Source organism: Hemiscyllium ocellatum, chromosome X (genome assembly GCF_020745735.1).
Source record: "Hemiscyllium ocellatum isolate sHemOce1 chromosome X, sHemOce1.pat.X.cur, whole genome shotgun sequence".
NCBI classification, from domain to species: Eukaryota; Metazoa; Chordata; class Chondrichthyes; order Orectolobiformes; family Hemiscylliidae; genus Hemiscyllium; species Hemiscyllium ocellatum.
Genome location: NC_083453.1, coordinates 9,052,311 through 9,079,817, shown reverse-complemented (window position 1 = coordinate 9,079,817; position 27,507 = coordinate 9,052,311). Strand labels below are relative to the sequence as shown.

Here is a 27,507-nt window from a genome sequence, read left to right as displayed (position 1 = left end):
CAGAGACCCCTGAGAGAAAGAGACTGGCGAAATAAATAATGGGAAAGCAGGAAAGAGCAGAGGAATTGAAGAAATAAATCAGTCTTCACAGTAGAAGACTTTCAATTCATTCAAAGAATTCTGAATAATCAAGAGGCAAATTGAGGACCTAATAATTACAATAACTATCATAGAGAAAAAAATACTAGGCAAATTAATGGGACTAAAGACTGATGTGTCCCTTGGACCTGATGGGATCCATCCTAGAATATTGGAAAAATAGCTACAAAGATGGTGGATGCACTGAGTAATCTTTCAAGAATCTGTAGATTCTGAAAAAGTCCCAGAAGGTTGGAAACGTCCGACGTAACGCACTTATTTAAAAAGGAAAGAAACAGAAATAGGTAACTTTCATCCAATTAGTTAACGTCTGTTCTTGGGAAAATGTTAATATCTATTATAAATGAGCATTTCCAGAAACAACATGTGATCAAGCAGAATCAGCATGGCTTCATGAAGGGGAACAAAGTTTGGGAGAAGATTTGTAGCTCGGGTGCTTGTTGTTGTGGTTCTGTTCGCCGAGCTGGGAATTTGTGTTGCAGGCGTTTCGTCCCCTGTCTAGGTGACATCCTCAGTGCTTGGGAGCCTCCTGTGAAGCGCTTCTGTGATGTTTCCTCCGGCATTTATAGTGGTTTGTCTCTGTCGCTTCCGGTTGTCATGAAGGGGAAATCATGCCTGACAAATTTATTCAAATCCTTTGGCATAATAGGCAGGATAGACAAAAGGAAAGCAATATTTAGATTTTCAGAAGGTATTTCACAAGGTACCACATACCACATGGCTCGTTAATGAGAGTTGGGGAAGGGGGGCATTTTTGGGAGGGCAGCCTGTAAGGAGTGGAATGCCACAGGGATCAGTGCTGAGGTCGCAATTACCTACAATATAGATGAATGACTTGGATGAGGAAAGTGAGTGTATTATAGGCAAGTTTAAAGATGACACACAAATAGATGGAAAGGCAAGTGATGAGGATGACGAGTCTGCAGAGGGATATAGATAGGTGAAGCGAATGGACAAAAGACTTGGTTGATGAAATATAATGTGGGAAAATATGAGGTTATGCACTTTGTTAGGAGGAATGGAGAGCCTGAGTATTATTAAAATGGAGAAAGACTGCAGAAAGCTGGAGCACAGAGGGATTTGGAAGTCTTCGTGCATAAATCACAAAAGGCAAGCATCCAATTTCTGTGGGTATAAGGGAAGGGAAAAATGGAATGCCTCTATTTTAAAGGGAGTGGTGTATAAAAGTAGGGAGATATTGCTCAAACTATACAGGGCACTAGTCTTACCACAACTGGAGTTTTGTGAACATGTTTGGTCCCTTATTGAAGGAAAGATATACTACCATTGGAGACAGACCAGAGAAGGTTTCAGTGGTTTGATCCTGGTTATGTGAAGTGATTATTTTATGAGGAAAGGTTGAGGAGGTTGGGCCTGTATTCATTAGTTAAGCAGAACTAGAGATGACCTTATTAAAATGTACAAGCTTCTTAGGGGAATCAACAAGGTAACGCAGTAAGGAAGTGCGTTAGGGGGGTATGGAGGATTTGAGAATCACAGGACGCAGTCTCAGGTTAAGGGTAGGTAATTTAGGGCTGAGATGGTAAACTCCTTCAGAGGGAGGTAAGTCTTTGGAATTCTCTACTTCAGGGAATGTGGAGGTTCAGTCATTGAGTGCGTTCAAGACTGAGATTGATAGGTTTCTCCATATTTAAAAACATCAAGGGATGCAGGGATAATGCAGGAGAATAATGTTGAGGTAGAGGTACAGGCATGATTTTACTGGCAGAACAGGCTTGAGGAGCTGGATGGCTGATTCCTCCTATTTTGTGTGGGTTTTTTTTTAAACTATACGAAACATCATAACCAAACTTCAAATGCCAGACTGCACATACACAACGTCCTGAGAGATTGGCATGCTGTTAGTTCCTACTTCAGGCAAGAAAACCTCATTACAAACGAGTGTAACTTCATTTCAACTGTTGCTGTTCTGGCTTCACTTGCCTTGCAAGTCTACGACAACAGTAAGAATGCAGAAAGCTAGCAAAAGCACAGTAACGTGCATGGTGGAATGTTATTGTATGAAGGGTGAAACCTCAAAGCCACAGACATGCACCATGGGACCCGTGTCTCTTATGTAAAGGTCACATGTGAGTGAGTGATATCCTTTCACATGTGCATTGATTATAAGATATCCTATTGCACTGTAAAACAACCTTTTTTAAAGCTGCATCTATTATTAAAAGAGCAAATGGAAAGATGAATTTGCGGAATCCTGATACCCTAGGGCTTAAACTCATTCAAAGCTGTTGATCTTTGGAGGATTGCTTTTATAGTTTCAGGGCTGAGGCAACATTGACACCTCACCAGATATTTAATGAGAACAGAGTTTAGATTAGAGTGGTGCTGGAAAAGACAGCATCTGAGGAGCAGGAAAGTCGACGTTTCGGGCAAAGGCCCATCATCAGGAATAGAGGCAGGAAGCCTCCAGGGTGGAGACATAAATGGTGGGGGAGGTGCTGGGGAGAAGGTAGCAAAGAGTACAGTAGGTGAATGGGGGTGGGGTTGGAGGTGATAGGTCAGAGGGGAGGGTGGAGTGGAAAGGGAGATAGGCAGGTAGGACAGGTCATGCGGACAGTGCTGAGCTGGAAGTTTGGAACTGAGGTAAGGTGGAGGGAAGGGAAAAGAGGAAACTGGTGAAGACCACATTGATGTCCTGGGGTTGAAGTGTTCCGAGGCGGAAGATGAGGCGTCCTTCCTCCGGGGTGTCCCAGAGATGTTCCCTGAAGCACTCTGAGGAGGCATCCAGTCTCCGCAATGTAGAGGAGACCGCATCAGGAGCAACGGATACAATAAATGATGTTAGTGGATGTGCAGGTAAAACTTTGATGGATGTGGGTGCATTGGATGGTGGTGAGGGAGGAGATGTGTGCGTAGGTTTTGCAATTCCTGCAGTGGCAGGGGAAGGTGCCGGGACGGGAGAGTGGTTTGTTGGGGGTGTGGACCTGACCAGGTAGTCACGGAGGGAACGGTCTTTGCGGAAGGCGGAAATGGGTGGGGAGAGAAATATATCCCTGGTGGTGGGGTCCGTTTGGAGGTGGCGAAAATGTCGGCGGATGATATGGTTAATGCGAAGGTTGGTAGGGTGGAAAGTGAGGACTGGGGGCTTCTATCCTTGTTACGGTTGGAGGGGTGGGGTCTGAGGGTGGAGGTGTGGGATGTGGACCAAATGCGTTGGAGGGCACCTTCAACCATAGAGTCAAAGGGATGTACAGCATGGAAACAGACCCTTTGGTCCAACTCGTCCATGCCGACCAGATAACCCAACCCAATCTAGTCCCACCTGTCAGCACCCGGCCCATATCCCTCCAAACCCTTCCTATTCATATACCCATCCAAATGCCTCTTAAATGTTGCAATTGTACCAGCCTCCACCACATCCTCTGGCAGCTCATTCCATACATGTACCACCCTCTGCGTGAAAAGGTTGCCCCTTAGGTCTCTTTTATATCTTCCTCCTCTCACCCTAAACCTATGCCCTCTAGTTCTGGACTCCCCCACCCCAGAATTGCACGTAGAATTCCAACATAGCCTAACCAATGTCCTGTACAGCCGCAACATGACCTCCCAACTCCTGTACTCAATACTCTGACCAATAAAGGAAAGCATGCCAAACGCCTTTTTCAATATCCTATCTACCTGCGACTCCAATTTCAAGGAGCTATGAACCTGCACTCCAAGGTCTCTTTTTTGTTCAGCAACACTCCCTAGGACCTTACCATTAAGTGTATAAGTCCTGCTAAGGTTTGCTTTCCCAAAATGCAGCACCTTGCATTTATCTGAATTAAACAACATCTGCCACTTCTCAGCCCATTAGTCCACCTGGTCCAGATCCTGTTGTAACCTGAGGTAACCTCCTTCGTTGTCCACTACACCTCCAATTTTGGTGTCATCTGCAAACTTACTAACTGTACCTCTTATGCTCGCATTCAAATCATTTATGTAAATGACAAAAAGTAGTGGGCCCAGCACCAATCCTTGTGTCACTCCACAGGTCACAGGGCTCCAGTCTGAAAATCAACCCTCCACCACCACCCTCTGTCTTCTACCTTTGAGCCAGTTCTGTATCCAAATAGCTAGTTCTCCCTGTATTCCCTGAGATCTAACCTCGCTAATCAGTGTCCCATGGGGAACCTTGTTGAACGCCTTACTGAACTCTATATAGATCACATCTACTGCTCTGCCCTGATCAATCTTTTTTGTTACTTCAAAAAACTCAATCAAGTTTGTGAGACCTGATTTCCCACGCACAAAGCCATGTTGACTATCCCTAATCAGTCCTTACCTTTCCAAATACATGTACATCCTGTCCCTCAGGATTCCCTCCAACAACTTGCCCACCACCGAGGTCAGGCTCACTGGTCTGTAGTTCCCTGGCTTGTCCTTACCACCCTTCTTAAACAGTGGCACCACGTTTGCCAACCTCCAGTCTTCCGGCACCTCACCTGTGACTATCGATGATACAAATATTTCAGTAAGAGGCCCAGCAATCACTTCTCTAGTTTCCCACAGAGTTTTTGGGTACACCTGATCAGCTCCTGGGGATGTATCCACCGTTAACTGTTTCAAGACATCCAGCACTTCCTCCTCTGTAATCTGGACATTTTTCAAGATGTCACCATTTCCCTAGTCTATATCTTCCTTATTCTCTTCCTCAGTAAATACTGATGCAAAATATTCATTTAGTGTATCTCCCATTTTCTGTGGCTCCACACAAAGGCCGCCTTGCTGATCTTTGAGGGGCCCTATTCTCTCCCTAGTTACCCTGCAATCTCTTAAGAAGGAGGCTATCTGGTGTGTTCTGTGATGGAACTGGTCCTCCTGTGGGCAGATGCGGCAGAGGCGAAGGAATTTTGAATATGGGATGGCATTTTTGTAGGAGGTGAGAACAATTTTGCTCAACCTTACTGTCACACCCCCCAGCCCCCACCCAAAACAAAATCCTTTCTACCCTCATGTGTGGCCTGGATATCGCTGGCTGGGCCAGCATTTATTGTCTGTCCTAGTTCCTCTTTGAAGTTAGTGATGAGCTGCTGCTTTGAAGCGCTGCAATCCATAGGTTGACCCACAATGGCCTTGGGGAGGGGATTCCAGGATTTTGACCCAGCGATACTGAAGGAATGTTGGTAATATATTTCCAAGTCTCAGGATGATGAGCGACCCGGAAGTGGTGATGTTCCCATGTTCCTATTGCCGTTGTCCTTCTCGATGGAAGTGGTCGTGGGTTTGGAAGATGCTGTCTGGAGGGTCTTTGAATTTCTGGATGGGTATGCACTGCTGCTACTGAGCATCGGTGGTAGAAAGAGTGGATGTGGTGCCAGTCAAGCGGGCTGCTTCGTCCTCAATAGTGCCAAGCTTCTCGAGTGTTGTTGGAGCTGCCCCATCACACTCCTAACTTGTGCCTTGTAGATGGCGGACAGGTTTTGGGAAGTGAGAAGGTGAGTTACTTGCCACAGTATTCCTAGCCTATGACCTACTCTTGTAGCCACTGTGTTTATGTGGCAAATCTATTTGAGTTTCTGCACAATGTCACCCCGAGGATGTTGATAATGGGGGATTCAGTGATGTCATACCTTTGGTGGTGGTATCCATCTTTAATGAAGAAAGCAATTTTGGAAAGAAAGTCAAAGTTAAATCTTAGTACAATTGTAGTCAAACGTAAAATGGCAAAAAGCGTGTAAATGATCATTAACTGCATTCTCTGTGCCTCCCAGCTCATTCCTTCATTTCAGCTTTTGCAGACATGCGGCTTATTGGGATAGTGGGAAGGTTGAGTGCACCTTGTGTCAAGCAGGAAAGGAGCCTGTTTTTGGTCAACCAGGATTTGTGTCAATATTAACATTTTTAAACATTATTGCATTTAATCTCATCTACAAAATTCATCTGGCTTTTGAAGATTTATTCAGTTTGATTGAGGTTAACCTTTAAAGCACAAGGCTTGCACATAATCACTGAATAATGTTGCTATTTGATCCACTGGATACCATTTTGTAACCGTAATATATGTGATGGCGGGTATTTGATTTGTGTGTGGGAGAAAGTGAGCACTACTGATGCTGAAGATCAGAGTCGAGAGTGTGGTGCTGGAAAAGCACAGCAGGTCAGGCAGCACATCAGGATGAAGGGCTTATGCCCGAAACGTCGATTCTCCTGCTTCTCGGCTGCTGCCTGACCTGCTGTGCGTTTCCAGCACCCCACACTTGATTCTGATTTGTGTGCCTCTGGCTTGGGTGAATGTAGTTAGCATGGGCTGGGGATCTAGTCTGGAATGTTATGTAAACTATATCTTTCAAATGCATGAAAGGCTGTTCCAGTTTTTGGATTATTAGGTGCATCAGTAGTTTGCAGTTGAATGCCCTTCACCAGTATAGCCTGCCCTGCTCTCGAATACCACAGTCTCTTATACTGGTGAAATAGTGCATTAATGTACAGAGGTTTATAATGAGCCATGCAGAGGTTTACAGTAAACCATACAGCCACCTGATGGAGTAAATTCTTAGCCCTCATTCTGTCATATTTTCTGTACAGTTTCAAACAAAATTGTTCTGAAACTGTGACCTAGTTTTTCATAAAATAGTTTTACCAATAGCAGAAAACTTCCTTGATCTGATTTCAACACGTGTATTGCAGGCAGTTGCACTGGTTGATGGGAACTCCACTGCAGTAATTCATGAATTTCAGCTCTTCATCCACCATCTACGTCAATTGTTACAGAATCTGTGTGTGGGTGTGAATGAAATCCTCAGACTCTCAGTAGGAGGATCACATCTCACACTGAAATAGCTTCCCTTAGCACTTTCAAAATGAAAGCTTTATTCTCTCTGCAATTCTTCAAGATACTTAAGCCAACCACCCCCCACAAGACATATGCAGCACAAATGACTCATTCAGAACTGTTTTTTTTCTTGATTAGGTTTTCATTAAATTCTGAAATTAGAGATGGGAGACACCAGATGAAATTGCATACAGGATATAGTGTGCATTTTTCCAAGATCGGTAGCATTTGTATGTTTTCTCCTTTGGTGGTGTAATTCTGCTTCCAGCACCTAATGAACGTACAGTTCTTAAAGGCCATATTGATTAAACTTTCGCTTTCCAAGGAAATTTCAGACTGTTATTCAGCAATTTTCCACTTTCTGTGGACCTGGTTTTTCATTACATGTAAACTGTCCTCTCCTCCTGAATTATACTTATGTATTCTGTTTGTGTTTCATGGATTCTGATCTCACGAGCAAAACATGTGATACCAGGGGATAATCCACAGTCGTCTCTGAAAAACTTTTGTGAAAATCAACATCCGAGCTGGGAAATGTGAATCTGAAATTACATTTACTAGATTATTCAGTGTTTACTGTTTGGTGTTTAATTATTTAGTATTGTGTGTTGATTACTTTATACATGGAATAATCCCTGCTGTATGCCATCCCATGTCACTGTGGTGACTTTACTTGGAACAGCAGTGCCTTATATTGTAACACTGGGAAATTTTAAAGGTGCTTCTGAATTCTAATCATAGCTCTTCTGTTTTCTAGTTTTTGATGTCAACTTGGGTCAAAACCAGTTGGTGATACAAAACCAAGACGCTTTCCTTTGTGGATAGAGTTTACCTATTCAGTCCCACAACTCCTTCACACCTGTTCCACCTTTATATCTATGTAGTCAATTAATTCATCAGTAAATGCAAATCACCTATTTAAGTGCTTACTAAATGTTTAAAGCAAAGCTTTGTTTAAGGATTGTTTGTATGTCTTGATGAAAATGAACAATTATGCCTTTTCCTATATCGCAGTTGAGAATTTAACCAATCAGGAACAATTACTTTTTCATACAATATTTCCTATTCTTCCCCCTTTTTCTTTAGGCAAAAAAAAGTTTAAATAAGGCAGCAAGTGCTTCATACCACCAGGTGCTCCTCTTTGCGGATCTCCAATAATTTCTTGAAGCAATCACCTCTTGTGAAATATTTGACAAATGGTGACTTGCATCAACTCGCTTTAATTTGGAAATTTATTCCCTTTCTTTTATGCAAACAAAGGTCAAACCTCAGCAACATCTTTGTTGAATATTCATTGTCCCAAAGAGAAGGGTTATCCACAAAACGTTCTAGAGGTGAACCGTCCACATATTGCCCTTTGTATTGGATTTCCTGCAGAATATTGGATCAGGATAATCCTGTGTATCTATAGCATCTGCTAGTATCTGTGTTTCAGCAGCTAAGGCACTTTTGCGTAGCCTTTTTGTTGGCTTAGCTTCCCAGGCCAACTGACAACATTTATTATTTTTTTCCCACAAAGAATATGATGAACTTTGTAATAGAATAGCCGACTCAAGTTTAGCACGTGAAGCACTGCTAAAATGGCTGAGTTTCATATGTTCTGGATCACCCAATCTGGATCCAAGCATTTTTCTGATGCTCTCAAGACTTAACAGTAGCATGTTCCATCATAGTAAGTCATTCCAATATGCCAATCCAGTGATGAGATGCAGCCTGAGTGCATTACCAATTTAACTTCAAATCAGCTTTCTTAACTGGTCTGTTGTTCTGAATGCATAATCACACAAGGACCTGGCCTGACTTTCCGGAATGTAATTAAGATTTTCCAAAACTGTTGATCCAAAGCCATTCCTTCCTTATTTCCCTTAATGTTTAACCCTGTACATTTAAAGGCACCTGAAGTCTGACCTCCAATCTTAAACTCCTTCAATTTTATCTGTTGCACTTTGTTTTCGCTAGGGAAGGTCTACTGAATTTGAACAATCATCCTAAAGATACCTGCCACCTGTCTCTCTGATACCAGTAGAACATTATTGTGGCTGCTTCCAGTTGAATGTAACCTACTTTCAACAGGATGGACTTAACTGAGAAATGCTGTGTCCTCGCAGCATCATTCTACCCATAAACATGTTTTTTTAATTTCCATAACTTTCCTTCTCATAGAGTCATAGAGATGTACAGCACAGAAACAGACTCTTCGGTCCAACTCGTCCAAACCCTTCCTATTCATGTATCACTTTCTTTAGGTGGTTGCAACAATGCTTGCCTTTGAAAGTTTTTAGCCTCTGAGATGCAGCTTTTATATTGATTGGCTTACATTCCCAGCAGAAACAGCTAAGATGATCTTCAAGATTTCTCCCTCAGTAGGGCAATCATCTGTAATATAAAACCATAGGAACAGGAGTAGGCCATTCGGCCTCTTGAGTAGGCCATTCAGTAGGATCATGTCTGATCTGACATTGTTCAGGTGCACTTTCCTGTCCACTTTCCTGCCCATTGATTTCTCCACTGATAAGAATCTATTTCTATCTCAGCCTTAAATATACGCAAGGACTCAAAGTCTGATCATGTCCCATATCATGTCATCTTCCCTAAATATTCAGTCTGTAAATTTAAACAGAGTTTCTAAACCCTTCTCAGTGTCCAATTGTTGAGCCTTTAGCTTAGAGTGCACTTCATAAGTGATCTTGTTCTTAGTCAGAAATGTCAGCACCAAGGTCACATCTTACCTTTTTTCCTGGAAAGGATGTGGCCAGTGTCTACATATTGACTTCAGTTTTCCATTGATTGTAAGGTTTAGCTTCACACAACATCATTGGGAAGTCATGTCCCAATACAGTACTCTTGGTTTCAAGCATTCTTCTCCAAATAACTACAATTAAAAGCTTCTGCCTGAAAAGAACTCTTGATTTCCAGTCTTCACCTTTGATGCTATAGCAGAGAGGATAATTCCTGAATGGCAATCTTGGATCCAAGACCGAAAACACGAGACCTTTCTGGAGAGAATTTATTAATTATTCCATTTTAAGGATCCAATCACACCTTTATATCTACTCAGTCAATTAATTCATCAATTAACTCCCAATTACATGCAATATTAATATTCAACTTAAAATATTGTAGCTATAACTAGTCAACATTTGGGTTTATCAGTTCAGTTTGCTCGGAGCTGGGGAGAAAATGGGTAAATAAATGGTAAGGCTATTGTTAGTGAGAGAAATTAAAGTGTAATATCACAGGAATATATTGGTCGCCTGATGATCATAGGATTCTCTGTGTGGAAGGAGGCCATTTGACCCGTCAAGTCCACATAGACCAAGCCCCCTACCATATCCTGTAATCCCACGTTTCCTTTGGCTAGCTTACCTAGCCCAGCCTGTTTTCACACTGTGTAGGGAATCTAATCAAAAGAAAACTGCAACTTCTTCTATTGGCAAAGTTTTCAGGACATGTTAAAGACTAATATCTTTCACTTCATTGTCAAGTGGTTTACTTATTGGTGTGCTTTTCAGTAAAAATAAATGGAGATCATGAATTTGAGATCAAGTATTGCATCTGTTGGAAGTTGCCAATGGTTTCCACTTTACTTGATAATTTTCTTTCTTAAAAATAGCCTCTGTTTTGTTCCAGGCTATCATGCTTGGACAACGGTCCGATATTCCAATGGTATTTTTACCCTATCTTGTGTAGTCAGCAATGTAGTCGAGTAGTGCTGCACGTGTTCTGTTTGTTTATTGCTCCAGGGCCCCCTCATCTGAGGTGTTGAATTACCATGTATTGAATTAACATCAGTGAAACCTCTATCCTGGTGTGGTCTAGTAACCTGAAATAGGAGATATAATAGTAGTTTGTTTTTATTTTCCAACAGAATTGCATTGAGTCCATTCACATTATTATCAGTGCTGAAGACAGTTCACCCTATCAAGCTCAGTGAAAAATTAAAACTGTAACAAGGTTATTGTTGCAATCAGTGACTATTCTCAAACAACTCATCCTGTTGTTGTTTGAATGTTGTTTATATCATTAATGGTTTGAAGTGGCTATAAGACAGTCACATTTGACCAAAATGATAAGACGTGTCTTCAAGAATGACCTTTTTCTTATATGTTAAAAGCCTTAAATGGAGGCTTTGACGACCAGCAGTTTGCAGAATGCTAATTCCAGTTTTTCTTTCTGAATAACTGTCGTCATCATCTTGGTTTCCATAGCAACCTTTCCCCCTTTGGCAGCACAGTAGAGGAAATATTCACATTCATTCATGAGATCAACTTCATGTACGTTGTGTATAAATTTGGTGTAAATCATATTTTATTTATTTGCAATATGCTATCAAGATGTGTCATTTACGTTCATTTTTAACTATTGAGTTGACTGAATAAATCTTTTTAATTTATTCATGAAGACTGTAATTGAATATATATCACATATAAAAGATTTAGACCACAAGATATAGGCAGATTTGGGCCATTCAGTCTATTGAGCCTGCTCCACCCTTCGATCATGGCTGATATGTTTCTCAACCCCATTCTCCTGCCTTCTGCATGGAATCCTTGATCCCCTTACCATTCAAGAATAGTATATATCTTTGTCTTAAATGCACTCAATGACTTGGTCTCCACAATCCTCTGCAGCGATGAGTTCCACAGATTCGCTACCCTCTGGCTGAAGAAATTCCTCCTCCTCCTCCGTTCTGAAGGATCTCAAGAATTTAGGGCTTGTCATATGAGGAGCACTTGAGAACACTGGGTCTATATACTTGGAGTTGAGAAGGATCAGGGTGTGTCTCATTAAAACTTACAGAATACTGAGAGGCCTGGATAGAGCGGATGTGGAGAAGATGTTAGGGGTTTAGATAGGGTTGACAGTGAGAACCTTTTTCCGCTAATGGAGTCAGCTGTTACTAGGGGACACAGCTTTAAATTAAGGGGTGGTAGGTATAGGACAGATGTTAGGGGTAGATTTTTTACTCAGCGGGTTGTGAGTTCATGGAATGCCCTGCCAGTAGCAGTGGTGGACTCTCCCTCTTTATGGTCATTTAAGCGGGCGTTGGACAAGCATATGGAGGTTATTGGGCTAGTGTAGGTTAGGTAGGCTTCGGTCGGCGCAACATCGAGGGCCGAAGGGCCTGTACTGTGCTGTATTTTTCTATGTTCTATGTTTCCTCGAGAGACGAGGACCGAAGGGCATAGCCTCAGTGAAGAGATAACTCGTTAGAAGCAAGGTGAGGAATTTTTTTAGCCAGAGGGTGGTGAATCTGTGGAACACTTTGCTGCAGAAGGCTGTGGAGACCAGGTCATTGTGGATTTAAGACAGAAGTAAATAGGTGCTTGATCAAGGGGACCAAAGGTTACAGAGAGAAGGCAAAAGAATGGGGTTGAGAAACGTATCGCCCATGATTTGAATGCTGCAGTAGACTCAATGGGCTGAATTAGCCTTATTTATCTCCAATATCTTAGTCTTATAATTCTTTTATCCCTGATTCCTCTTGCAGAACTATAATATTAAGAAATGACCATATATCAAAATGGGGCATGAAGCACCAATAAAGAACTGTTTGTACTTTTGTGATGCTAATGATGATGCACCTTAATCATTTCAGTAATTTTTCAAACTTATAATTAGCCTTTTCCTTTTTATCATCAAACTATTATGGAGTGAAACGTATTCTGTGTTTGTGAAGACTGACTTTTCATCTTCAGAATTTACAGCAAGCAGCTGATCTCCACGTTCGGCATGTGGATGTGGGATATGGCTGTGATATTTAATTAAGTTGTGGCCTTGAAGGAACAGGTTTTGTATTATTTGTGGGAATTCCAAGTCTAGTTTCCATGTTTGCAGCAAGCATGCTAAGTCTGCAACAAGATTTGGTTGAATTATTTCCTCTGAAAAGCACCGAGAGAACAAGTAAAGAGACAGAAACCAGCAGTAATTGAATTCCTGTTCGAACTGTAGAACTGAAGCAACAGCTTGTTTGTATGCCATTTCATTCCAAAATGTTTCCAGTGTTACCAAATCACTGATTGAATAATTAACAACTGATAAAATACAGGAGAGGGAGGTTATCTTGTATCTTTGCGGAATTACTGGTAATCAGTGCGCAGGATTTCAGTTCAGAATAGATGATTGCTAACTGTGAGAGCGATTGTAAGCTCAAAATAGACATCAAATGATGCTTGGACAGATTGTGATCATATTTGTGTATAAATGTGTGAAGAACTTGATTGAATGACCTGAAATAGCCACTGCAGTTAATGTGTCATACACGACACACTTGTAATTGATGTTACTTGCAGTTATATAAATGAACTGTTCAGGGGTGTTATGATGCCCTTTCGGGGCAGGTAGGACTTGAACCCAAGCCTCTTGGACCTGAGGCAGGAATGCTATCACTGTGTCACAAAGCCATTTTGATGTTAATTGTATCAATTGCGGTTATGTAAACAGGTGAAGAGCATTGATCGGACAGTTGCTTGAATGCATGGGATCATGTGGCCATGGAGGTGTTTCATAACCTGTTCAGATAGGTTAATCAAAAAAAAATGAATAATATAAATAGTGACATTTACTGACATGAAATAAGAGGAGTCTGGCAATGTAATATTTCCTTCTCTGAATAAATCTATTCTAAGTCAGTGCTGACTTGGGATGCTTCATCAGCTGGCTGTTAGTAATATAATGAATGATTCTTCAGGTAATTGAAAATAGTTAGCTCTATTTGCATGTTAGATGCCTGTGATAAACATGAAAGATGTAAGTAAGTACATCTAAATTTTAGGATTTATTAAGTCAGTGAATTGCTTTAGATTTTTGGCTCCAGGTCATAATTCATAATGAGATTGCTAGGCAACTGGTGGCCTTCTGTCACATCTGGAGTTTGACATGAACCAGACATCAAAATTGCTGAACTTGACCAGGCTCCTTCATTGAGTTCACTAATGGCTCCTTGGCTTTATTTCTTTACTTCATATTTAAGGAAAGCATTTTTATTATATAGAACTTGATTTGACCTCTCTCTCCTGCATTTTAGCAATTCTCGATTCTTCACTCAAAACTCCTAAACCATTGACAACTTTAGGCTAATAATAATGTCAAACACACAAAACAAATCTCTTTCAAACTTTGAAATCCCAAGCTCGTTTTAGAGGAGAAAAGAAACAAATAATGCGACAACACTAAAAGTAGAATATGTTGGAGTGGAGAGGCGTGTGTTTGGAAAGGGATATCGAGGGGAGGTGTTTGCACTAAATTCATTTTCTGATGCGAGCAGGTTCCTTTACTACAGCCACTTGTGCAGATCCCATTCTGTTTTAGAAAATTCAGTTATTTCAACTGCAAAAGCTTATAGATCAAGATTGAATTCTACTTTTGTGCTCAGCTTTTTCTTTTACATGGAGGTGAGACCTCTGTGTAATGTCCAAGCCCCTCCATTGTGCTTTTAAGTGATTGTTTTGCCCTTTCTACATGCATATTACCATTTTGTAACTCCATACACATTCAATGCCACCAGTGCTCATTTAGGAATTGGAAAAACTTAATCCTAAAATATATATATATTTTTAAAAAAACTTCATTTAGCATGTGTCATTTGTGACTACAGGACACCAAATGTACTTCAAAGCTAATTGAGTATTTCTGAAGTGTAGTTGCTGCTGTAACATAATGAGTGCTAAATATTGGTTGGTATACCAGGGCTATTCCTCCAGTTGTTCTTCAGTAGTGCCATGTGGACTTTGGTGTCTTCCTGATTTTTGGCATCAGGAGCTTTGTTCAAGTCTCATCTGAAAGATAACATCTCTGATAGTGCAGTACTCCCTCAGTACTGTACTGCACTGTGACTGTCAGCCTAGATTTTTGTTCTCATAACTTTCTGACCTTGGGGTGAGAGAGCTGTACTGACTGAGCCCTGGCTGCTGAGGTTGGTGTGCATTTTTAAAGTACTTTGAATTGTGACTGAGTGGATTCTCAATCCTCTTATTCACCTGTAGGTTTGATTAAAGGCATTACGGTCACTTTGTTCTCTCATGAAAGTTTTAGCTTTTAGTACTACATGATCAGAACAGCCATTGTTTATGGAAAAATTTTGATTGCTAGGATCCATTAAAAATTTTATATTCACTAAAGGCTTGTTGTTTTTCCTATATATCCACAGGGAGCTCAGGACATATAGCGGCATGCTTTGACCACAGACATACTGTACTCGATCTAGAGAACTTCACAGCTATCAGCAACATGAGGTGCATATTTGAAGGCACTGAGCAAGTCCAGTTCCATTGAGGCACCACTTCTTTCACTACAAAAGACACATTTGCTTTTAATGTGATACGGGTTTAGGACAAAATTGCTACAGACTGCAGCTCCTGGTAAGAGTTTAAAGATTTTCTGAACTGACTTGGTTTGCATAGAAGTTATGTATTTTCTTGCAGCTCCTGTGCAGGTAAAGACATGTAAACCTCTTCCATAGATTTGTCTAATGTTCCTTTTAGATGTTCCACAATGTCACCATTTTTAATTTTGTGTTTATTAAAATTGGGATTAGTTTCTCCTCATGAGAAGGAAAGGTATTATTGACTTGTATTGGAATATTTGATCCATCCGTTTCATCTTGAAGCTATTTTGAAGTAACTTAAGAGGCACATAGGAAGAAAAATGGGCAATCCACACTCCATGATTGTTGAGGAGGTAGTTACATGTGAAGTCAGAAACTACCAGGGAAGTCTTTTACACCAAGTGCTCAGCATATTTGAACAATACATGACAATAAAGACAACAGAATGCTGAATTACATACCCAAAACATTACAACTTCCTATGACTTGTATTTAATCATATTGCTCTGGTCTAGTCAAACTCATCCTCGAATACTCTGTACATCTATAGTCCCTAAAGAACAAAGAGAAACATTCAAACTTTGGAGACAATGAGGAAAGTGTGTTAAGATTTATAGGTAGCAACAGGCTCTGTAAGGTAAACAACTAGAGAGATGTTCAGTGTTGAACTGCCACAAAGAGAAATGAAGTAATAGTTGTATATGAAATAATAAGCAGTTTGGAGTATTTTCTAAGTAAATCTGTAAGGAAACTTTAAATTGCAAGAGTAAGAGGAGGGTACTACATGTTCAAATCAGTCAACAGTAAATCCTGTGTATCTGCAACATCACACATTGCGAATTTGCCAATCCATGCCAAAAAATAAGTAACAGCAAAAATCACGAATCTGCGATATTTTTCACTATTTTAAACGAGCTTCACACACGTGAATTTCACCATTCACATTGGTTCTCAGGAACGGAGCCCTCGTGGACAGAGAGGAATGACTGAATAGGACTGATGCCAGGAGTTTCTTTTTGTAAGGTGTACATGGATTTGACTTCAAGACAGAGTAGTAAAGCAGAAAATACTAAAATTTAAGAATCCATTTGAAACTACGGTGGGGATGCTAGGACTACTCTGGATGGATGAGCCACAATGGGTCGTAGTGAATACCATATCTAATTATCTTCAGTGGAGTAGTTTATGGAGAGTCTGTGATTATGTTTTGAAATGGGTGCAGATGGCTGCTAAGGTCTGTCCAGATTTAAATGACCCAGTATTGATGTCAGTCAGTCTTTTAGAATGCTGGTGTGCTCTGTTCCCGTTCTCTACCTTCCCTTAGAATCTAGTGAATGATACCACATCTTAAGAGTAGAGTTAAGCTGCAACACTGGGAATTTTACCAAAAGAGGGACATTGGTGAGTTCTGGAAGATATAGTCCATTATTTGGTTGAAAGTTTTCATTCAGGCACTTTATTATGGCAGTGATGTAAAAACGTCCATTGACTTGACAGATAGTTGCACTTCTGGGAGAATAGAATCCTTCGTAGATCACATCAAGGCAAATGTATGTTTAACTTTTGTGATTTTCTTGTGGGAGTCTGTTTTCTGAACATGTTTATTGTTATTTTCCCGTTGCTAAAGGAGCAAGTTAGCTGCCGAATGGATTTTTGTGCATTTTTGCTGCCTGCCCTTGCTAATTGTACAAGAAGCACCGTGCTGACTGATTTCTGATTCATACTTTTGCTCCCCCTTTTCTTTGGAATCTACCATCCCTGTTTTGGTTTTGATTTATTGCAGATTCAAAACTCAAGCCAATTAGTACACTTAAGAGAAATTTGGCTCTGCACAAAAATGCCTGCTGAAGTATGACTGTTCCAGATACAAGATCTACGTGTATGTATTAATACAAATTGCTCTCTAGCAGTGGTTTTCTCTGGTAGGTTGGCAGCATGGTGGTGGTGTTTAGCTGCTAAAACTGGTTTGCTCCTTTTAGGTTCCAGTTGAGGCACTTTGTGGGGGGGAAAATGGTTTACCTACAGTCTGCTGCTCTTAATTCAAAACACCTTAAATCTAATTATCTGACAGTTTCATTTCATTTAGCAGTAAATTCTCACTTTACTGTGTTACTTGCATTGTTTAATTCAGATTAATGCAAAATTCAATTTTTTTTAATCCAAGAATTTACTTTTTTAGTTAATTTTTCTTGCTGAGCTTTGGAACTTTATAAAGTTGTATATTCCTCATTCTTTTCATTGTTGATATTCAAAATACAATAAGTTCTCACAAACCTATCTCATTTAATAATTGAAGCTTTTAATTTTTGAGTAACTTAGTGTAGACAGCAGAAACATTTAGGAAAATAAAGCTCGTGAAGACTTGTGACGTTACTGGGGAAACTCTAAGACCATGATTCATCGGAGTAAAAATAGGCCATTCAGCCCATTGAGCCTGCTCTACCATTCAATGAGATCATGGCTGATCTGATCATCCTCAACTGCACTTTCTTACCTTACCTTTGACTCCTTGACTGATTAAAAATCTGTCTATCTCAACCTTGAATATACTTAACAACCCAGCCTCGACAGCCCTCTGTGGTAAAGAATTCCACAGATTCACTCCTCTGAGAGAAAAAATTCCTCCTCATCTCTGTTTTAAATGCAGAACCCCTTTTTCTGAGATTGTCTGTTTATCTGTCTCTTCTGGTCCTAGATTCTCCCTCAAGTGGAAACAACTTCTCCACATCTACCTTTAGGGGAGGTGATGGCCTAGTGGTATTCACCTTGGATTGTTAATCCAGAGACCCAGGTAATGTTCTGGGGATCTGGGTTCGAATTCTGTCACAGCAGATGGTGGAACTTGAGTTCAATAACAATATGGAATGAAGAGTCTAATTATCACCATGAATCCATTGTCGGAAAAACCCATCCGCTTCACTAATGTCCTTTAGGGAAGGAAACTGTTATCCTTACCTAGTCTGGCCTACATGTGACTCCAGACCCACAGCAATGTGATTGACTCTTAACTGCCCTCTGGGCAATAAATGCTGGCCTATTCAGCGATGCCCTCATTCGATGAGTGAATTTCTAAAAATTAAAAGCCTGGTTAGGTCCTCTTAAAAACCTTGCATCTCAATAAGATTGCCTATAATTTTTCTATGTTCCAACAAGTATATGCCCAACCTGCTCAATGTCTCCTCCATAAGACCGTCCTTCCGTACCTGGTGTCAGCTTAGTGATCTTTCTGTGAACTGTCTCCAGTGTATATTTTTCCTTAGATAAGGGGCCCAAACTGTTTTCAGTATTCAAACTGTAGCCTGACTAGTGCTTTGCATAGTTTTGGCAAACTGTCCCTACTTTTATACTCCTTGTTCTTTGAAATGAAGGCCAACAATACATTTGCCTTCCTTTTTACCTACTGAACTGGGATATTAGCTTTTTGTGACTCACGCACAAGGACTTCCAAATCCCTCTGTTCTGTAGCTTTCGACAATCTTTCTCCCATTTTTAATAATAATCAGATCCTCTTCTTCCTGCCAAACTTAATTTCCCAGATTACATTGTTTGTCAAGTTTTTGCCCATTTGCTTCATCTATCTATTATCTCTCAGCAGATTCATTGTGTCACCCTTATGACTTGCCTTTCCACCTATTTGTGTCATCTGCAAATATTGTTATAATTCATTTGCTTTCCTCATTCAAGTCAATTAATATATATTGTAAATAATCATGAACCCAGCATTGATCCCTGTGGCACCTCACTAATTTCAGTTGCCATCCCCTTATCCAAATGTCCTAGTCTTCTGCTGGTAGCCAATCCTCTATCTGTGCTCATATACTGCCTCCAACCCCATGAACTCTTAATAACTAACCTAATGTGTGGAATCTTATCAAATGCTTTTTAAATATCCAAATACATTACATCCACTGTTCCTCTTTATCTAAGCTGCTTGTTACCTCCTCACTAAATTCTAGTAAATTACCGGGTGTGGTTTCCCTTTTAAGCTTGATCATTTTACGTATTTCTAAATGTCTGCTGTTTCATCCTTTTTATAATAGACTCTAACATTTCCCAGTAACACATGTTAAGCTAACTGGCCGATAGTTACATGTATTTTTGTCTCTTTCCCCTTTTAAATAAAGGTGTTATATTGGGAGATTGCCAATCTTCTGGGACGTAGACTAATGAGCACAGGAAGCTGATTAAAATGCATAGTTGAAATGACAAAATTAATGAAACACCTTGGATTCGTTACATTGTACAGATTTTTGTTTACACAAACTATTGCACTCAGTAATTCAATTTCCTGTCATTTACATCTTTACTAATGTTATGAATAAAGACCTTCACTCCCATTGTGCCGTTGCTAACCTCAGGACATCCCAAAGTGCTTTAAAGCTAATGAAATATGTTTTGTTGTGTTACATCGTAGGAAGAGCGGCTGCCAATCTGTGCACATCGAGCTTCCACAACAATGTAATACAGACCAGATAATCTTGTTTTTTTTTTGAGATGTTGACTGAGGGATAAATATTGGCTCGGATATTAGGGATAGATCCCTGTTCTTCTTTGAAATGGTGTAATGAGATCTTGTACGTACATCTAAGAGGGAAAATAGGGCTTACCCAATTGGCAGCATCTTCAACAGTGTAGCACTCCCTCAGTACTGCACTGGAATATCAGCCTTGACTTTTATGCTCAAGTCTCTGGAGTGGGATGTGAAACCATAACCTTCTGGCTCCGAGACAAAAATGCTGCTGATTGAGCCGTGCTGACATTGTCATTTAATAATTTTCTGCTTTTTGTTCCAGTTTCAAATGGACAGTGGTGAAAAAGTGGAAGATATGATGAAAAGCAAGTGTTTAAAAAAAAACATGAACTGACTCAACAATCTGCCACAACCAGCAGTCTACAGTGTAAGGGACCAGTGCCACAGATCACTTGGAGCCCATACCTGCATACTTAAGTGGTTGGAGAATTCACTTTTAATGGCAAGAACACATAAACGAGCCCAAAACATGAGACAATAAATAGAACAATCTAATTAAGGAAGAGTAAGGAAAGGTTGTGATCACTTTGAAGCAGGAAGATGGATGTAACAGTAAACTCTTCCATATGAACGAGTGTTGTTACGAATCTGGATGATTGAAGAATGCCACAGCGCTGAGAATTAAATTGATGCACCAATGAAAGTTTCCACTACAAAAGAAGTCCATTCTGCCCAAAGTGACAGTTCTTTGCTAGTTTATGCCAAAGCTTCAGTACAACAATGACTAATCTTCTGTTTGACTCCCCTTTCCCATCTACTCCACATATCCCTTTATTTGCCGAGTTACTAAAAGCTATGCCTAACCCAGCCTTAAAATTTATTTAACAGTGGAGCATTCACAGCCCTCTGGAGTAGAGAATTCCCAAGATGCACAACCATTAATGTAAAGAAATTCTCCTTAACTAAATGATCGGGCCCTGATCCTGAGACTTTGATAGCATGATCTAGATAGCCCAGCCAGGGGAAGTAACCTCTGCCTCGCTTGTCGAGCCCTCTCAGCATCTTGTATATTAACTCATTCTTTTGATGGCACAGTTGTAGCAGTATGTCTTCACAGGACAAAACACTCATCCCAGGGACTAATCTAATTAGCTTTTGCTGTAGCACCGCCAAGATATTTTCAGTCAATCTGTTCAGAAACACTTCGGCATCAGGTGGGAAGTAAATCCAAGCAATCAGCCCAGGGGTAGCTATATAACCACTGCACCACAAGAACCCTCCAAGACAAATAGAGACCAAAACTGTACAAGGTATTCCTGGTATGGTCTCACCAAAGCCTGATACAATTGCAGCAAGACACATTGTATTCTTGTATTTTGACCCCTTGCAATAAAGGCCAGCATGCCATTTACCTTTCTAATTCATTGCTGTAGAATTCATTGCATAGTCCTCTCAGTGCAGGAGGCTGCCATTTGGCCCATTGAGACTGCACTGACCCTGTGTAGAGCAACCCACCCAGCACAATCAGTACAAAAGATGAGGCTAAATCACTCGCTATAATCTTAAGCCACAAGTGCCAAGTAGGTGATCCATCTTTGCCTCCTTCATAGGTCTACAGCATCACAGATACCAGTCTTCAACCAATTTGATTCACTTGAATACTGCAAAATAGTTGGAGGCACTGGATAGTGAGGCTGCAGACCCTGACAACATCCAGCAATAGTACTGAAGACTTGGTGCTCCAGAACTTGCCGCTCCCCCAGCCAAGTTGCTCCTGTGCAGTTACAACACTGGCATCTACGTGACAATGTGAAAGATTGGCCAGTTGTGTCCCATACCTTATGCCATATGTCCAATGGATAGTCAGCATGACTTTGTCAGAGGAAGGTGATACCGTACAAATATGTTAGAAATTTTCAACAGTAAAATGTGTGGATAGGGGAAGTTCAGTTGATGTAGTTTGTGGATTTTAGCAAAGCTTTTGACAAAGTCCCATGTGGGAGTCTGATTGAGAAGGTTAAAGCACATGGAATTCTAGGACACTTGACAAGATGGATCAGAAACTGGCTTAGTGATAGGACACAAAGGGTAGTGGTAGAGAGCTGTTTGAGTGGAGGCCTGTGTCCAGTGGTGTACCACGAGGATCATTAGATTAGATTAGATTACTTACAGTGTGGAAACAGGCCCTTCGGCCCAACAAGTCCACACCGACCTGCCGAAGCGCAACCCACCCATACCCCTACATTTACCCCTTACCTAACACTACGGGCAATTTAGCATAGCCAATTCACCTGACCCACACATCTTTGGACTGTGGGAGGAAACCGGAGCACCCGGAGGAAACCCACGCAGACACGGGGAGAACGTGCAAACTCCACACAGTCAGTCGCCTGAGGCGGGAATTGAACCCGGGTCTCTGGCGCTGTGAGGCAGCAGTGCTAACCACTGTGCCACCGTGCCGTCCATTACTTGGACCCTTATTGTATCCATGAAAATGTAGGGGCGGTGGGAGATGTTAAGCAAGTTTACAGACGACACCAAGATTGGTCGAGTGGTTAATAGTGAAGAAGATGGTTATTGGTTACAGGAAGATACAGATAGGTTGGTCAGATGGGTAGGCTAGTGGCAGACAGTATTTAACCACAAGAGTTGTGAGGTGATGCACTTTGGAAGAAGAAACAATTTGAGGGAGTATTTAATGATTGGCAAGATACTGGGTAGCTGACAGCAACAGAGGGATCTTGGGGTAATTACTCACAGATCCCTGAGGTCGGCAGAGCAACGGATAGTTAAGAAGGCATATGGGACACTTGTTTTCATCAGTGGTGGTATGGAGTATAAGAGCAAGGAAGTGATGTTGGAGTTGTACAGAGCGTTGATCAGGCCCCTGCTGGAGTAGTGTGCACAGTTTGGGTCACCTCACTACAGGAAGGATAGGATCACATGAGAGGGGTACACAGGAGGTTCACCAGGATGTTGCCCGGGATGGAGTAATTGAGCTACAAGGTGAGACTAAATAGGCTTGGATTGCTTTCTTCAGAGCAGATAAGACTGAGGGGGGGGGGGAACGTGATTGAGGTGAATAAGATTATGAGGGATCAGAACAGGGTGAATAGAGAGCACTGTTGCCCTTGGTTGAGGGGTCAATCACGAGGGGACATAGTTCGAGAGTAAGAGGCAGGAGATTCCAAGGGGATTTGAGAAGAAAATCTTTCACTTGGCAGATGGCGGGAATCTAGAATGCACTGTCTGGGAACGTAGTGGAGGCTGGAAACCTTACAACCTTTTATAAAATATTTGGATGAGCACTTAAAATATCATAACATGTGAGGATATGGGGCAAGTGCAGGAAATTGGGATTAGGGTGCCTTTAGTGGTAGTTACGTTGGTGTGGAATCGATGGGCCGAAGGGCCTTTTCTGCATCATATTACTGTATGACTGCAAGACCTCCTGAAGGTGGTGTCCTAGGCCGAACCAACTTCAGCATCTTCATCAATGACCTTCCCTCCATCGTAAGGTCAGAAGTGGGAATGTTTGCTGATTGCCTAATATTCAGCATCATTGGTGACTCCTCGGATACTGAAACAGTCCTCTTCAAAATGCAGCAAGACCTGGACAATATTCAGGCTTAGGCTGAAAATTGGCAAGTAACATTTGTGTCACACAAATACCATGATGTGGGAGGTGCCGGTGTTGAACTGGGGTGGACAACGTTAAAAAAATCACACCACACCAGGTTAATAGTCCAGCAGGTTTATTTGGAAGCACTAGCTTTCGGCGCACTGCTCCACAATTACCTGAAGGTGCAGCGCTCTGAAAGCTAATACTTCCAAATGAACCTGCTGGACTATAACCTGGTGTTGTGTGATGTTTAACCAGGTATTGCCCACCTCCAGTAAGAGACAATCAAAACATTGCTTTTTGTCATATAATATTTTACCATCACTGAATGCCCCATTGCCAACATCTCTGGGGATTACCATTGAGCAGTCCAAGTCCAACCAACAAAATGACCAATTTGCCTGGCTAACTGCAACTCGGCACCAAAATGGTTCATACCAGATTTTGTTAGTAACAGAAAGTAACTCTATTTATTGTGGCATACTTAATATTAACAAGCTCAGTGAAAAAGAGAATTTCTAATCTACCACTGTGCAACTTAAGCTTGTACCCCTTTGAACTACAAACCCCCAACGCGCGCACACTCGCTCTTGTCCTTGCCCTCTCATGGTTAAGACAGATGAAAGGTACATGCTATTGGTGAAATTCTTGTTCTAGAATTTTTTTTTAAACTTTCTCAGCTTTTCTGTCTTCTTTCCCCATGTGGGAAGAGAAAGAAAGATGGATCCTTTCTATTTACAAAGTCTGGATGCTTCTCTTCTTTCTTGCACTGACATTTAGAGTTTTTAATACTCTGTAGTTCAACCAATCAAAGGGCTGTTTTTAGGCAGAGTTTCCTTTACTCAAAAGACTGTGTACCATTCAGTCTCTCCTTCTCCCTCTTGCTGCATCAAAACGTAACACGGTATTGTACAGCTCAAACATGTGGCATTTGATTTATTGTTAAGTTGTAAAACTCTCCTGATACATAGCAGTCCAACTTTCATTTCAGTTTACAGTCCCAAAAAAACAAAATATGTGGTCTCTTTCACAGTTAAGAAAATGAAATACTGTTTTACAATGCCTTTCATTATCAGGTAAGAATAATGCAAGTACAAAACAACATACAGTTACTTTCATTTGCCTTTGCTCATTCCTTATGCAGGATTTAAATAATTTCTTATTTTCTTCCCTAAATTCTTAAACTATTCTCGCATAATCACATTCTTAATAATGCGTCTACTGTTACATTATCTTTTCAAGCAATATGAACATTTTTTGTACTGATGATTAAATCAGTAAGCTCCATTTTGAGTCTTAAGTTTCTCTGAGTATATTATAGTCAGTATACGTCAGTGTTTCAGATCCAACTTCAAGTCCCACTTGACCTGGAAGTGCTTTAACATGACCAAATAGGTTGATTAAAATATGTGTTCCTTTGCAAACATGATGGACATAGGCTTCAAAACATTGAAGAGCGAAGAATAATCCCAACATTCCTTTTCCACTGAAGAGTACTACTTCAATATTGATTCAGTTTCTTAGAATGGTGCCTCGTGTCTACTCTCTTCCCAATACATCATCGTATAATAAAACTGTACCTACTCCCAAGTCACTAGCATCAATTGCCATTTTAAAAGCTTCTGTAAAGTCAGGGGTGGCCAACAGTGAGTGGTTCATTTATTAGGATTGCCATCGGCTTCTCAGCCACTGCTTTGACCCTCTGCTGATCAGTCCTCCTTTGCCTGTTTTCATAACAAATCTTTTAAAGGCACAGCTATTGTGCTAAAGTTAGGTACAAATTTCCTTTTAAATCCACATGTTCATGCTCACTCTATGATATATTCTGGATGAGTTACCCTTTCTTTTGCAAATTAGTCTTGACAAGATTTATTATAATTAACTATACTTGTTTAAACCAGTATTCTAGGTGCTTTACATGTTCTTACCAGGGGTTACAGTATATTACATCATTTAAATCAACTACACAGTGATGCAGTTGACTTCTGGGGATTTTGGAATGGAGCTGAGGCGTTTTTGCACTCAAACAGCATCACTTGACATTGATCTAACCCAGTTGATGTAACAAAGGCTCCATCTTCTTCGCTTTTGATATTAAGGGTAATTGCCAGTTCCTCTTCAACCTTAGGATTCACAGTGCTTCATTTCTTTGTAACCATACAGTGTTCTAACCAAAGAATTGGGTATGAATCTGTTGACTGACTGCAAAATTCATCTGATTTATCAACAAACACCACTGATAAATTCCAACTGTTTTGTATAGGTTCAGTCAGTGGTTTTCTCTATTCATTGTTGTTGGGTCGTCATACTCTTACCAGACCATCAGGGCTGCTCTCTCATTAGAGAGAAGTGACTGGTGGTGATTTAACCTGAGGGTCACTAGACCTCAGGTGAGGGAAGAGGTTGAGAAGGAGAGTCCATCATGGGAACCTCAAACCAGTGATGGGAATTGAACCCACGCTATTGGCATCACACTGTAAAACAACAATCCAGCCAACTGAGCTGAACATTTTCTAGCATGCACTGAATCTCTGTTTCCACGTGCACTTGCTTTTTGTGGGCTTATGGAATAAAGATGTTGTTTTATTGGTATGGATTCCCCTAGATCCACACCACACTTGGGTTAGCATTGTACCTCCAGGTGTATCTCTATAGATTTCCTTCAACTTCCTGTTGTTCTTCCTCCAAGTGTAAAAATACATTCTCTAACTGTCCCAGGATTTTCATATTGGCTAGTCAAATTTTAAAAGATTCACTTTGTGAACTATCTATCCTTCCTCCTACCTCAGTCCAGTGCCTCTCTGACCTCTTGACACACTTGCTCGTTCCTCCCTATGATGATATTGCTTTAATGTGTTAACGTAACACAAGTGATTTTTTTTTCCCCCCTTCCTGTGGTCAGGAGTATTGACGAGATAAACACTTTACTAACTCTCTTGACTGCCTTTGTATGGGCAACTGATCTCTGTTTGAGAGATTTGCCTAATAAAGGGAATAAAGCAAATACTTGGTCTCCTGTTTGAAACATTTCAGTCATAGCATGTTTGTTGCTTGCTCTTTCACTTTGCCTGAGATGTTTTTTAAATGCTCCTGTACTACTTTTCATGCTCCTATGAGTCTCTCTAGAAACATTGTTTTGCCGTAAGAACTTCTCCTCAGTCAATTTTACCGAAACTCTTATCTCATTACCATACATCAATTTGAATGGACTAAACCAGTTTGGGGAATCTCTGGTTGCAGAGTAAGAAATCTAATCCTTTGTCCCATCCTGTGTATGCTTGTGACTAGAGATCTAAATCCATTGTTTTGAGAATCTGATGGTATCTTTCCAAAGTTTCCTGTGTTTGCAGAAGATAGACAGTAGACTTCAACCCTTTTATATCCAAATTAATCATTGTCTTGAAAATTTTTAGACAAAGTTTAAAAACAAGGTCTGATTGTATTTCAGTTGGTAGTCTATAATGAGTTTTTTTTTAAAAAACTGAGTTTTTTTATCCCCCACCATTACCTTAGCTGTAATTAACCTTAAAGGAATAGCTTCTGGAGATTGGGTTGTCATCTCCATAACTGTAAGGGTATCTTGGTGTTTCAAGTTTTCAGTCAGGGTTCTACCCACTCTATCAACTGTCAACTGAATGGTTCTTCAAAAACTGGTATGGTATTAAAGGTGCCAGTTTGATTACTCCCCACTTGCCTGGATGGGTGCAGCTTCAATAACACTGAAGACGGTTGGTACCACAGCCCAGGCATCCACTACTTCCACCACTGATGCCCAGTAGCAGCAGTGCGTACCATCAACAAGATGCATTGCAGACATTCCCCAAAGATCCCAGACAGCACCTTCCAAATCCATGACTGCTTCCATCTAGAAGGACAAGGGCAGCAGGTTCATAGGGTTCATACCACCACCTACAAGTTCCCCTCCAAGCCCCTCACCACCCTGACTTGGAAATATGTTGCCCTTCCTTTATTGTCACTGGATCAAAATCCTGGAATTCCCTCTCTAAAGACATTCTGGGTTAACCGACAGAATGTTATCTGCAGTGGTTGAAGAAGGCAGCTCATCATCACCTCGGGCAGCTAGAAACTAGCAATAAATGTTGCCCAGCCAGTGATATCCACATCCCATGAATGAATAATGAAAAAAAAGTTGAGGTTTCCTACGACCTGACATTTATGGCTTGTTTTATAGAACTGAACTGCATGCTTTCAGT

The 27,507-nt window shown here is 40.8% G+C and overlaps 1 protein-coding gene across 6 annotated transcripts in view; it reads left to right on the top strand.

Annotated features, from left to right (window-relative positions):
• Positions 1 to 27,507, top strand: part of LOC132805866 (R3H domain-containing protein 2) — a 273,216-nt gene that overhangs the window by 95,700 nt on the left and 150,009 nt on the right. For 5 of the 6 annotated variants that reach the window (XM_060821193.1, XM_060821191.1, XM_060821192.1 and 2 more), the window contains exons 2-3: positions 15,024 to 15,234; positions 16,984 to 17,079. The gene's annotated coding sequence lies outside the window, so the exon portion shown is untranslated. The remainder of the gene's footprint in view (positions 1 to 15,023; positions 15,235 to 16,983; positions 17,080 to 27,507) is intronic. The other variant, XM_060821189.1, reaches the window with a different exon arrangement.